Source organism: Triticum urartu, chromosome 4A (assembly GCF_056163025.1).
Source record: "Triticum urartu cultivar PI428250 chromosome 4A, HENAU_Tu73, whole genome shotgun sequence".
Taxonomy (NCBI): domain Eukaryota; kingdom Viridiplantae; phylum Streptophyta; class Magnoliopsida; order Poales; family Poaceae; genus Triticum; species Triticum urartu.
Window position 1 is genome coordinate 585,013,605 of NC_141876.1, and position 13,437 is coordinate 585,027,041.

Genomic DNA, 13,437 nt, shown 5'->3' on the forward strand with positions numbered 1-13,437 from the left:
TCTATTTTAGTTTACACATTATTTTTAGTTTATTAAAATACGGCATTAGCTCCTAAAACAATGTTTCAACATAATCCACTGCCATCAAAGTTTAATACTTATAACAATTTAGTTTTAAAAATATTTATTATTTTTAAAGCATTTAAATAATTGTATTTGCTTATGCATTATTTTAGAGTATTTAAACATTTTATAAAAGTGTGGTTTCTCCACCATAATTACTTATGCATTATTTGGCTCACTCCGAACATTTTAGTTTTAAAGTTTGAAAACTTTTGTTGTTTGCCTGATTTTGAATTTTGAATTTGAATCAGTTTCGAACTAACGCAAGATTAACAACAGTAATCATGGTGACTCAGCATCGTTAACGTGGGACTACTGTAGCATAACTATCCGGGCGTCACAGTAACAGATGAGTTCTCATCCGAAACCCTGATACTCCGAAAGAGATTGTCTAGTTTGTACACGAAGTGCGTCCAGTTTTTGCCGTGACCCTCTCTACTCTTTTGCACATGCTATGTAGGTGAAATGATGATACAATGCCAAATTTCAATATTTTCATCGTCATTTAGCTCTCTAAACAATTCGGTAAATGACTGAAAAACAGCAAATGATGTCAGAACATGTTGGAAATTGATGACGTCGCTTTGAATGCTGCATACTGAACACAAGAAGTCCGGAGTTCAAATAAGAATAAAAAACATTGAAGTGCCCGTGTAACAGATGAGTTCTCATCCGAATCCCTGATACTCCGAAAGACATTGTCCAGTTTGTACACGAAGTGCGTCCAGTTTTTGCCGTGACCCTCTCTACTTTTTCGCACATGCTATGCAGGTGAAATGATGATACCATGAAAAGTTTCAACATTTTCAGAGTTCATTTTGTAGTAATTTTCAGTTTTACGGTCATTTAGGTCTCTAAACAATTCGGTAAATGACTGAAAAACAACAAATGATGTCAGAACGTGTTGGAAATTGATGACGTCAGTTTGAATGCTGCATACTGAACGCAAAAGAAGCCCGAAGTGCAAATAAGTTTAAAAAACATTGAAGTGCCTGTGTAACAGATGAGTTCTCGTCCGAAACCCTGATACTCCGAAAGAGATTGTCTAGTTTGTACACAAAGTTCGTCCAGTTTTTGCCGTGACCCTCTCTACTCTTTTGCACATGCTATGCGGGTGAAATGATGATACCATGCCAAATTTCAACATTTTAACAGTTCATTTTGTAGTGATTTTCAATTTCACGGTCATTTAGCTCTCTAAACAATTCGGTAAATGACTGAAAAACAGCAAATGATGTCAGAACATGTTGGAAATTGATGACGTCGCTTTGAATGCTGCATACTGAACACAAGAAGTCCGGAGTTCAAATAAGTTAATTTGCTTCAAGCCTTTCAGAATAGTGTAGACTGCACTACACATAGCTCAGTGCAATCTATGCTATTCCGAAAGGCTTGAAGCTAAGCAACGTGCAGGTGAGCATTGCGCCTCTTCATCATTGTCTCTGCACTCACGGCTTATAAACCGCTCATACTGCCTCTCTCTTGACGAGGTGGGACTAAAAATCAGCTTACTAAGAAACTCTGGTACTGGTTCATGCCATGAACCGGTACTAAAGGTCTTCGTGGGGGCCCCAGCCTGACCACAGCCTGACACAGCCTCATTAGTACCAGTTCGTGCCATGAACCAGTACTAAACGTTGCCCATGAACCGGTACTAATGATGTCCGCCCGCCTAGCCGTTGGAACCGGCACTAATGGTCACATTAGTGCCGGCTCAAATTCAAACCGGCACTAATGTGCTTCACATTTGACCCTTTTTCTACTAGTGCAGTCTTTTGGGATGTCATATTTCAGTTTTTTTAATCTTATCGTATGATGCATTAGAATTTTTAGAGGACTGCTATTCCTGATTCCTTTCTTGGAGCCACTTGTGCACATAAGTGGCATTTTGAATCACATTCTATGGCAAAATATTAGGGTTTCACTAGTAGAAAAAGGGTCAAATGTGCGACACATTAGTCCTGGTTTGTAACAGAACCGGCACTAATGTGTCCATTAGTGCTGGTTCCAACGGCTAGGTGGGAGGAGCTCTTTAGTACCAGTTCGTGGCGAACCTTTAGCACCGGTTCGTGCCACGAACTGGTACTAATGAGAGTGGTGGCAGGATGTTGTTAGAGTGGGGCCCCTCCAGCACCTTTAGTACCGGTTCGTGCCACGAACCGGTACTAAAGGTCGTCCTATATAAACCCTTCGTCCACTAGCACTCTGTTCTTCCCCCTTTCCCCTCTCCCTCTCCTCTGTTCTTCCCTTCTTCCTCTCGAGTTCATCACAAAATTTGCCCCAAATTTGTCAAGATTTGCAGTCCCCCATCCATTCAAATGATCATAAAGGTTAGCAACTTTGTCCTTTCATCTCTCATTGCTAGATTAGCTCTTGCATTGGTTTATATAGTGATTAATTGTGGGGTTTAGTAATTTGGGAGGAATTATATGTGGTAGTATTTGATTTATATGCAAATTGAGGTCAAAATAACACTTAGTTTGCATATGTAGGTGTGGTTTACTTAGTGCCTTCTAAATCTCCGTCGTAACCACCGTCGATCGCCCGCACCGTCCCGTCGCCGGGACCACCTTGTGGTGAGCCTCTTGTTCATGAAATTTTATATAAAAAATTGATGTTTGTGTGATTTGGATATATAGTTACTCGTATAATTATCTTACCCGTACGGTGTTTGTTATACATAGTGCCATGGTTTTGATATTCATCCCCGTCGGCCCTCTCCCTTGTTATGATTCGGATGTGGTACATTCTCTTTTAAAACTATTTGTTGCATTTCATGTTTATGACAAATTATGCCCATCAAGCTATCATAGATATTTGTATGTAGGAGGTAGTTGAACCGGAAATTCCAACCGACCATATTGTCGAGAGATTAAATTTAGATGAAAGAGAAAACGAGGATTTGAAAGAAAAATTGAAAAGAATTGAGGGGGAGAAGATGGAATTGGAGTTGCATGTTGCCGATGTCGTCGATGATCACAAGATTAAGATGGAGAAAATGCGCTTGAAGATTAGAAAGATTAGAAAATATGACATTCATAGTGAGGCTTGGTATCATTATGCTGTTGGATCAATTGTTACCTTAGTTGCGATCTTGATCGCATTTATTGTTGCATTTAAATTCTTTAGCTAGAGAGTTATTTGTTTGTTGCATTTAAGTGTTGTATGAACTTTATGTATTGTATTAATTTGGTGTTTTCGGTGCTGTGTATTGAAGATGAGCCGGCAATGGATGTACGATGACCGATGCTCTCCCGAGTTCATTAATGGCGTGCATACTTTTCTGCTTGCGGCTGAGGCAAACAAGCGGGCGGATGGTTTTATGCCTTGTCCACGTGCTGGCTGTAAGAATGGTCACAATTACTCTACGTCAAGAACCATTCACGTCCACCTGTTTGAGTCCGGTTTGATGCCCCAGTATAATATTTGGACCAAGCATGGAGAAAGAGGGGTTATGATGGAAGACAACGAAGAAGAAGAGGACGACGACAGCTATCCTGGCCATGGGTTCGCTGAATACGATGATACAATAATGAGGGAAGAAGCTGAGCCGGTAATGCGGGAAGAAGCTGAGCCGGCAATGCGGGAAGAAGCTGAAGAAGAGGCATCGGATGAGCCCGTTGATGATCTAGGTCGGGCCATTGCCGATGCAAAGAGAAACTGCGCAAGTGATTTGGAGAATAAGAAGTTGCAGCGCATGTTAGAGGATCACAAAAAATTGTTGTACCCGAATTGCGTAGGTGACAAGAAAAAGCTGGGCACCACACTGAAATTGCTACAATGCAAGGCAGAGAATGGTGTATCTGACAAGGGATTTGGAAAGTTGCTGCTAATGATAAAGAATATGCTTCCAAAGGACAACGAATTGCCCGAGAGTACGTACGAAGCAAAGAAGGCTGTCTGCCCTCTAGGGTTAGAGGTGCAGATGATACATGCATGCCCTAATGATTGCATCCTCTACCGCGGTGAGTACGAGGAGTTGAACGCTTGCCCGGTATGCGGTTCATTGTGCTATAAGATCAGCCGCGATGACCCTGGTGATGTCGAGGGAGAGCGCCCCAGGAAGAAGATTCCTGCCAAGGTGATGTGGTATGCTCCTATAATACCACTGTTGAAACATTTGTTCCAAAACAAAGAGCATGCCAAGGCAATGCGATGGCACAGAGAAGACCGTAAGAAAGACGGAAAGTTGAGAGTACCCGCTGACGGGTCGCAGTGGAGAAAAATCGATAGAAAGTACGGGAAGGAGTTTGCAGATGACGCAAGGAACGTATGGTTTGGTCTAAGCGCAGATGGCATTAATCCTTTTGGGGAGCAGAGCAGCAACCATAGCACCTGGCCTGTGACTCTATGTTTGTATAACCTTCCTCCTTGGTTGTGCATGAAGCGGAAGTTCATTATGATGCCAGTGCTCATCCAAGGCCCTAAGAAACCCGGCAACGACATTGATGTGTACATAAGGCCATTAGTTGAAGAACTCTTACAACTATGGAATGGAACAGGTGTACGTGCGTGGGATGAGCACATGGGGGAAGAATTTGACCTAAAGGCGTTGCTATTCATGACCATCAATGATTGGCCTGCTCTCAGTAACCTTTCAGGACAGAGAAACAAGGGATACCGCGCATGCACGCACTGTTTGGACGATACCGACAGTATATATTTGGCTAATTTTAAGAAGAATGTGTACCTAGGACATCGTCGATTTCTTCCGAGCAGGCATCCCGTAAGAAAGAAAGGCAAGCATTTCAAAGGTGAGGCGGATCACCGGACGAAGCCTCGCCACCGTACTGGTGCTAATGTACATGATATGGTCAATGATTTGAAGGTGGTCTTTGGAAAGGGTCCTGGTGGACAACCTATTCCAAATGACACTAACGGACGTGCGCCCATGTGGAAGAAGAAATCTATATTTTGGGACCTGCCCTATTGGAAAGACCTCGAGGTCCGCTCCGCAATCGACGTGATGCACGTGACGAAGAATCTTTGTGTGACCCTGCTTGGCTTCTTGGGCGTGTATGGGAAGACAAAAGATACACCTGAGGCACGGGAGGACCAGCAACGTATGCACGGAAAAGATGGCATACATCAGGGTCATGCAAGCTACGCTCTTACCAAAGAAGAGAAGGAAATCTTCTTTGAATGCCTGCTCAGTATTAAGGTACCGTCTGGCTTCTCGTCGAATATAAAGGGAATAATAAACATGGCAGAGAAAAAGTTTCAGAACCTAAAGTCTCATGACTGCCACGTGATTATGACGCAACTGCTTCCGGTTGCATTGAGGGGGCTTCTACCGGAAAACGTTCGATTAGCCATTGTGAAGCTATGTGCATTTATCAATGCAATCTCTCAGAAGGTAATCGATCCAGAAATCATACCAAGGTTACAGAATGATTTGGTGCAATGTCTTGTAAGTTTTGAGTTGGTGTTCCCACCATCCTTCTTCAACATCATGACACATGTCCTAGTTCACCTATGCGAAGAGATTAACGTTTTGGGTCCTGTATTTCTACACAATATGTTCCCCTTTGAGAGGTTCATGGGAGTCTTAAAGAAATATGTTCATAACCGTGCTAGGCCAAAAGGAAGCATCTCCAAGGGCCGTCAAAATGAGGAGGTCATTGAGTTTTGTATTGACTTTATTCCTGACCTTAAGCCGATTGGTGTTCCTGAATCGCGGCATAAGGGCGGACTGGATGGAAAAGGCACGCTAGGAGGGGAACAAATAATATGTATGGACGGACATTCTCTCACTGAAGCACACTACACAGTTCTACAGAATTCCGCCTTGGTGGCTCCGTATATGGATGAACACAAGAATTTGCTACGCTCCAAACACCCGGGGCGGTCTGATGACTGGATTACACGTGAACAAACTAGGAGTTTCACCAGCTGGTTGCAGACATGTACCATGCATGACGCCTCTATTGAAGATGACATGTACTTGCTGTCCCAGTTACCATCTTCGAATATAATGACTTTAAAAGGGTACGAGATAAATGGTAATACATTTTACACGATCGCCCAAGATAAGAAGAGCACCAACCAAAACAGTGGTGTCCGCTTTGATCCAGAAACCAAGACGGGAAAGGAAACATATTATGGTTATATACAGGACATATGGGAACTTGACTATCGACGTGGTTTGAAGGTCCCTTTGTTTCGGTGAAAATGAGTCAATATGACACGAGGCGGGGTAACGGAAGACCCGCAGTACGGAATGACAACAGTGGATCTCAACAATCTTGCGTATGCAGACGAACCATTCGTCCTAGCCAATGATGTGGCACAGGTTTTCTATGTGAAGGACATGTCTACCAAGCCAAGAAAAAGAAAAGATAAGGAAGCGAATGCATCGTATGATGAGCCAAAGCGGCAAATAGTTCTTTCTGGGAAGAGAAACATCGTGGGAGTGGATGACAAGACAGACATGTCGGGAGATTATGAAAAGTTTGATGAAATTGCTCCATTCATAGTGAATATTGACCCGAGCATCCCGTTAAATGATGAAGATTTTCTATGGTTACGGCGCAAAGGGACACACGCGAAGAAAAAGTTTCACACCCAAAGATCCGGGATGTGATCGGCTTCACTATCATCACTTTCTTCTGTGTTTCACACCCAGGAGGGAATCTCTGTAATAGTTAGGGTAGTTATGTCTTTTGGCATTTGAAACGCGAAGAAATTCTATGTGCAAACAAATTCTTTCATGCCTTTACTGATTTTTTCAGCTAAAAAGACATTTCATTTTTTAAATAACCTAAGCATTACCAAATTGAATATAATGATAAAACACACTAATATTAAACATAATAAAAAAGAATAACTGAAAAATGTATTTTTAAAGTTAAGTTATTCACAAACTAGTGATTCACACAAATTTCAAATAATTCAAAATTTAAACTATTCAAATTTAAAAACTACCGGCACTAACTGAAAGTTTCTAAAAACTATCAAAAATATTCACAAAGAAACTCTAAATACAGCAAAAAAACAATTAAAAATAAATAAAAATAAATAAATACAGCAGAAAAGAAGAAACTAAATGAGAAAAAGCCCACCTACCGGGCCACAGCGGCCTGCATACGACTAGAAACCCAACCTGTTGTTGGGCCAGGATGCAGGCCCGCAAGCCCAATAGGCCCCACAGGGCAGAGTAGCAGCGGTAGGCCCAGAAGGCCTGCTTTACAGAGGAGCTCGAGACAGCAGCGGCGGCGGGGCTTATAAGCAGGTGCGAGCGCCCTTCGGCTAGCGAGGTGGGACTAAACTTCTGCGCCCCTTGCCTGGCAGCGCACCCCCTTTAGTACCGGGTCATGGCATCAACTAGTACTAAAGGGGGGTCTTTAGTACCGGTTGGATCCACCACCCGGTACTAAAGGCCTGCCCTTCCCGCCGCTTGGCCGGGCCAAAACAGGCCTTTAGTACCGATTGGTGGCTCCAACCAGTACTAAAGGTGCCTTCTATATATACATCACTTCGAAAAATTTCATTCTCCCTCTGTTTCCCCATTGAAGCACCGCCCGCCCCGATCGATCGACGCCGTCGCCGGCCCCGTCCCCGTCGCCGCCCCCATCCCACGCCGCCCCCGTCGCGCGCCGTTGCCGTCGCCACCCCTATCCCCGTCGCCGTCCTCATCCCCATCGCCGCCCCCGTCCCCGTCGTCGCCCTCGTCTCCGTCGCCGCCACGGGCCCGTCCCCTTCGCGCCGTCCCCGCGTCGCCACCCCCGTCACGCCCCGGCCCGTCGCCGCCCCCGGCCGTCGCCTCGCCATTGCCGTCGCCCCACTGTGAGCTCTCCCCCTCTAACCCCTCTCCCTCGCCCCCAGCGGCCACCATGGGCGCCGCCCCTCCCTGAGCCCATACACACACACACACAAGCATGATGAACACACACACACACACATTTCCTTAAGTTAATTAGTATATACGTATTTTGTATATTTAATTAGTTTAGATTTTTTAGATTATTATTTTTTCACTAGTATACATGTATGAATGCATGTTAGATGGATATAATTAGTGTTTAATTAGTATGTAATTTTTTATATAATGTTGTTTTTATGTTTTTTAATGGATGTATAGAAGTTGTTTTTTCTGTTTTTAGGGTTAGATGCTTAATTAGTATGAAATAGCATATAGAATTTTGACATATGCAATGATAGCATAATTAGTGTTACATTTGCATATAGTATTTGTTGTCGATGATGCCCGGCCCGCATCCTCCCCGTCGACCCGTTCGCGACGACGTCCTGCTTCAGAGGACCCATGTCCAAGACTGGGCTACGCCGGGCTGGCACTGGGAGGTGCTACCTTTGGGGGCGCGACGGTTCGGGAGGAACCCGGTCCCGGGTCCCGTCGTCGACCCTCATCTCCTTTGGTGGCGTTCGCGTGGCCCACTTTCGGTGCGGAGGGAGCCGGCCCTGCCGGAGGTGGTACGTCGCCGTGTCAGGGAGGAGGACGAGCACGTCCATCGCTACATGGCTGCTATGGACGTCAGGTTCTCCAATACCTGGCAGGTTCTTTGGGGAGATCCCCCGAGCTATGATCCAGTGATGGTTCCTTCACTTTGATTTTCCATCGCCTAGATTACTCTCTAGTATTCGATCTTTATTAGCTAGCTAGCTAGCTAGTGATGTATTCGATTTATAATATTCGAGATGATTTATTCGAGATTATATATATTATTCGAGACGATGTATTCGAGATTATATCTATTATTCGAGACGACGTATTCGATATTATATTCGATGATGCTTATTATGTACTATGATTGATTCAGTTTTTCCTTATTAATTGATTGCATCCATGCATTGTAATTTGAATATATTTCTTTTGGATTAGTTAAATAAAACCTATGGCAGACAATACCAGTAGAGAGGGAGAAGAGGCCCTGTTCAATATCATACGCAATCCTCGCGGGCCAGATAATGATCAGAATGAAGAAGATTATGACGGCTCCGAATATCTAAACAACACCGGTGTCGGGGGTTAGGTGTGACATATGCCAAAGGATGGCTTATCATGGTGGGGGCGAGTAGAACGTCGCCGGTGCCTGGAAACGGGATGAGGCGAAGACATGCACGCCGGCGAATCTTACCCAGCTTCAGGGCTCTCCGGGGAGATAATACCCCTACTGCTGCTCTGCGGGGTCTCCGCATGATCACTATGGCAAAGTGTTTACACGGTTGCTCCTTGAGCTGTTTCCTGGAGGTAGGAGAGGGCAAGGCTAGCTCTCTCCCTCCTATATGATATGGCCTAGAGCTAATGGGTTCCAACCCTTTGCATGGGTGCCCTGGGGGTTTATATAGGCCTAACCCCCAGGGGTAGACGCGGGCCCAGCCGTCAGCGCCTCTGGCCTCTGTCTTCCCTGCCGACCGCTGGGGCCCGCCAACTGGCCTGGTACGGAGCCGACAGGCCGCGTCCGCCGCGGGTGGGTCTTGCCGGCTGCTGATTACTGTAGTCGTGCTTCTGATGACGTGGGCTTGATCATGAGGTCGTGGCAACAGCCCTGCCGCCTGGCGGGCGATCACTATTGCCACTCTCCATCACATCTTTATTAATGGCGCGTGGGCCCCGGGGGAGGGCTCGGCCGACTCCCCGGGGCCGACTCTCGATGGGTCCGATTGGTGGTCCTCTTGCCGTCTCCTGGGGTCTCACTGACTGGCGGGACCCGCTGTCTCTGGGCCGCACAGACAAGCCATCGTGGGTGCAGGATTCGGTCCTGCGATGCTGATGTCAGGGCCGGCATGGCAACAGTGCCACGCCGCACGGAGATCTTCCAGGGTATGGTGCGCTGTGGCCATGCCTGCCCTTGGTAATGGGCGGGAGTGGGCTTCATTGTAGCCACTCCCCTGCCCCGTCCCACTTGATGAGGTCATGGAGTTTGTTGGAGTCACAGGCCGACTCCCCAAAGCCGTCTTCTCTGGAAGTCGCCAATCAGGAGTCGGCTTTCCCTGAAGTCGTCCCTGGGACTCGGCCGTGAGTGGTCAGTCGGCCATCTTGCTGTCGACTTCTCGAAGGCGGCTCTTCGTCCTGGGTTCTTGAGGGGCGCTGCCTGCCCCGATGTCTTGAAAGGTTCTAGGCCTCGGGTTGGCCTACCCGTGGCCCATTACTCCGACAGTAGTCCCCGAAGCTGGTGATGCGCCGCGGGCGATCGGCCGAGAAGCCACGGCAGTTTCTCTTTCCGGGTGCTCAACACATGGCTCTTGGTTGACTTCCGCCGGGCCAGCTAGAAGGAGTCGGATTCGCCCAACTCTGACTCGCACAATATTTCGAACGTCGCGGCGGGATCCAAGTAGCGTGCTTGCTAAGCCTCCGGGCCGCCGCCCGTTCTAGGCCTGTCATGCGATGACACGTGGCTGGGCCATTCTGCCAGCCTACGCATGCGACGGGACAGGCCCATAGGCGGGTCCCGCTACTACCGCGCCTCGGTGCCTGAGCGGATCCGCCGCGGCCCCGGCGGACGGTTGGGATTCCCATGGAGTTACTGCGCGCAGTAAATTTGTCGTGGAACGTGGGGGTCGTGGGGCCGTGGGCGCAGTAAATCCCACGACCGCCCCCTCGGCTTCGCAGCCCACGAGGCTATAAGTAGGGGAAAGAGGGGGGCACGCGTGTTCCTCCTTCCCACCACTCCTCGCTCTCCTCCTTCTCACTGCTCCTCGCTCTCCTCCTTCTTCTTCTTCTTCGCGCCGCCGCGCGCCCAAGCTTCAACGAACGCCGCGGCGATCAACTCGCGATGAGCTCTTCCTCTGCCGCCGTGCCTCCCCCGGTGCGCTCCGGCACCTGGGACGGCTCCGAAGTTCACGACGACCACATCGAGTTCCTCCGCAGGACTCGTCGGCTCCCCGGCGAGGATCACCTGCGGGTGCGTCTTGCGCCGAGGGGGGAGATTTCCCCCATGCCGCAGGGGGGCGAGCGGGTCATCTTCCGCTCGCACCGCCTGCACGTGTTGGGGCTGCCGGCGAGCAGCTTCTTCCGCTCCTTCCTAGAGTTCTACGGCCTCCAGCCACACCACCTCACGCCCAACATGGTGGTGCTGCTGTCCGCCTTCGTGGCCTTGTGCGAAGGCTTCCTCAGAGTCCTCCCCACCCTCAAGCTCTGGGGGGAGTTCTTCTTCTCCAAGCTCGGCACCCAGGCTGCAGGTGTGCCGGCTCAATGCGGCGCTTTCATCGCCGTGCGAAGGTTGGGGGCCGACAACCCCTTCCCCTCCATCTCGCTGATAAAGTCGGTGAAGATGTGGTAGAGATCGTCCTTCTATGTCAGGAGCGTCTCTGTGAGGGGCGACTGGGTCAACCTGCTGGCTTTCGAAGCCGGCCCGCCGGCTGGGAAACTGTCCAACTGGTCGTATCGGGCCAAGTCGCTGACGCCTGCGGGAGCCGGCGCCATCGCGCGACTCCGAGTCCTGACGCAGTCGGAGGGCTTGACTGGTCCAGACCTGCTGGCCGCCTTCGTGGCGCGCCGAGTTCTCCCGCTCCAAGGCCGCCCCCATATGATATGCCAAATGAGCGGGCACCGCGACCCGAGTCGGATGTGCACCAAGGACATGCCTCACGAGGAGGTGGCCTTCATGGTGAACTACCTCTCGGACAGCAAGCTCCTAGAGGATTGGCGGTTCGGCAAGGAGCCATACTCCCGTGCCAACCCCCCACCCGTGGTGAGTTGCATTTCCTTTCTTTCTTTGGATTGTCTTCTTTCTCGCCGAGTTTGTTTTGACTAGTCAGCTTTGGTCAGAATCCCCTCCTCCACCCGCCAGCTGGCACCTCGGGGCCGGCCCGCGAGTTCCTTGCCGACCGGGCAGAGAGCGACGTCGACGACCCCGATCTTGGGGCGGCCACTCTGGAGGACGATGCCGAGGGAGGAGGAGGAGCAGCAGGCGACTTCAGGCCTTCGGCCACTTTCACTGACTGGCCTGACGACGAAGCCGAGGGAGAAGTCGCCCCCCGCCATCGGCCAGGAGCCAGCCAGCCTGGCGCGGGCTCTTCTACCGCGCCGGGTGCTCCAGGCGGCGGGAAGAAGCGCAGGGCCGTGCCGACCTTGTTCGGCAGTCAGCCAAAGAAACCCAAGGGTTCGGCTGCAGCGACCCGGCGGGACGAGGCGGTCGCGAAGGCCATCCGCTTCCGTAAGGAAGTGAAGAAGCCGCCATTGGTCTCCGCGTGAGTATTCTGTCTCAATGCTTTATTCTTTCTTTTTGGCTTTGCCTGAGTCTTTTGCTTGCTTCCCTTGCTTCAGGGCTCCCCTCACTCTTGAGAGGGTCACCGCCGCCTCCGTCATGGGGTCAGCGGAGACGTCCGCCACCACTCGGCGGATTGACCCCGCTGCTGACCTCCGGGAGGCGACAGAGCGGAATGTGCGGGAGAAGCGCAACGAAGAAGAGGCCATGCGCCTGGAGAAGGCGGAGGCCGATAGGGCGGAGGCCTCCGCCAAGAAAAAACTGGCGGAGGCCGAAGCCGCCGCCGCGACGAAGCGGCAGGCCGAGGAGGCCGCACGCCGCCAATCGGCGGTGTTCGTCACCCTGCTGAACTCCGCACCGCCGCCTCCGGAGTTCATGGGGCAGACTGGGGAAGCCGGCGGCGAGAACCCCGTCGTGGAGAGGGAAGGCGGCGACCCCTTTACGCCGGACGTGATCGTTCCGCCGCCGCCTCTGCCGCCGTCTGAGAGTGCGCAAGGCAAGCAGCCAGCGGACTCTCTGGTGCCGCGGACCGAAGACGAGGCCATGGCGAGGTTACTCCTCCAAGTCGGCTCACCAACGCGCCGCCATCTGGAGAAGGCGAGTTCGGCACCCCGCCCCCTGGAGGCCGGCACCGCCAGCTCGGCGATCCCAGACACCGAAGCGACGAGCGCCGCGCCCATTGGGTGGGTGCGGGGAGGCGGCACAGGGCCGCTAAACCAGGCGCTTCTGGACGTCCAGGCGAAGCTTCGTGCTGAGAGTGACGCTCTCCAGAATTGCACCAAGGTGTACCTGGCGTCGCGGGCAGCCGTCCGGGTATGTTTTTCCTTTGGTCCTTGTTTCCTTGTTCCTCTCTGTGGGGGCGCGCCAGCGCACCCACTGGGTGTAGTCCCCGAGTTTCGGGCTGGCTGCTGAGCAGGCGGCCCGGAACTCCAATTGATGAACTCTGGGTATTAACTTTTTGTCTGAAACGCTTGACGCAGGATTACCACAACCTCCGCGTCACTGCCGTCAACCGTAACGTTGAAGAGCTGGGCAAGCGGACCGCCGATTTGTCGGAGAGCCGGAGTAAGTCCTTTTTCTTCTTTGCGGGGGCGCGCTGGCGCACCCGCGGGCTGTAGTCCCCGTGATTCGGGCCGACTGCTGAGCAGTCGGGCCGGATCTCCCCGGTGATCTTCTTTATTGATGACTTAACGCCTTCTTTCTTCCT

The 13,437-nt window shown here is 50.4% G+C and overlaps 1 pseudogene; it reads left to right on the forward strand.

Moving 5' to 3' along the window:
• The window catches only part of LOC125552987 (BTB/POZ domain-containing protein POB1-like), a 102,908-nt pseudogene that overhangs the window by 27,782 nt on the left and 61,689 nt on the right, over nucleotides 1-13,437 (forward strand).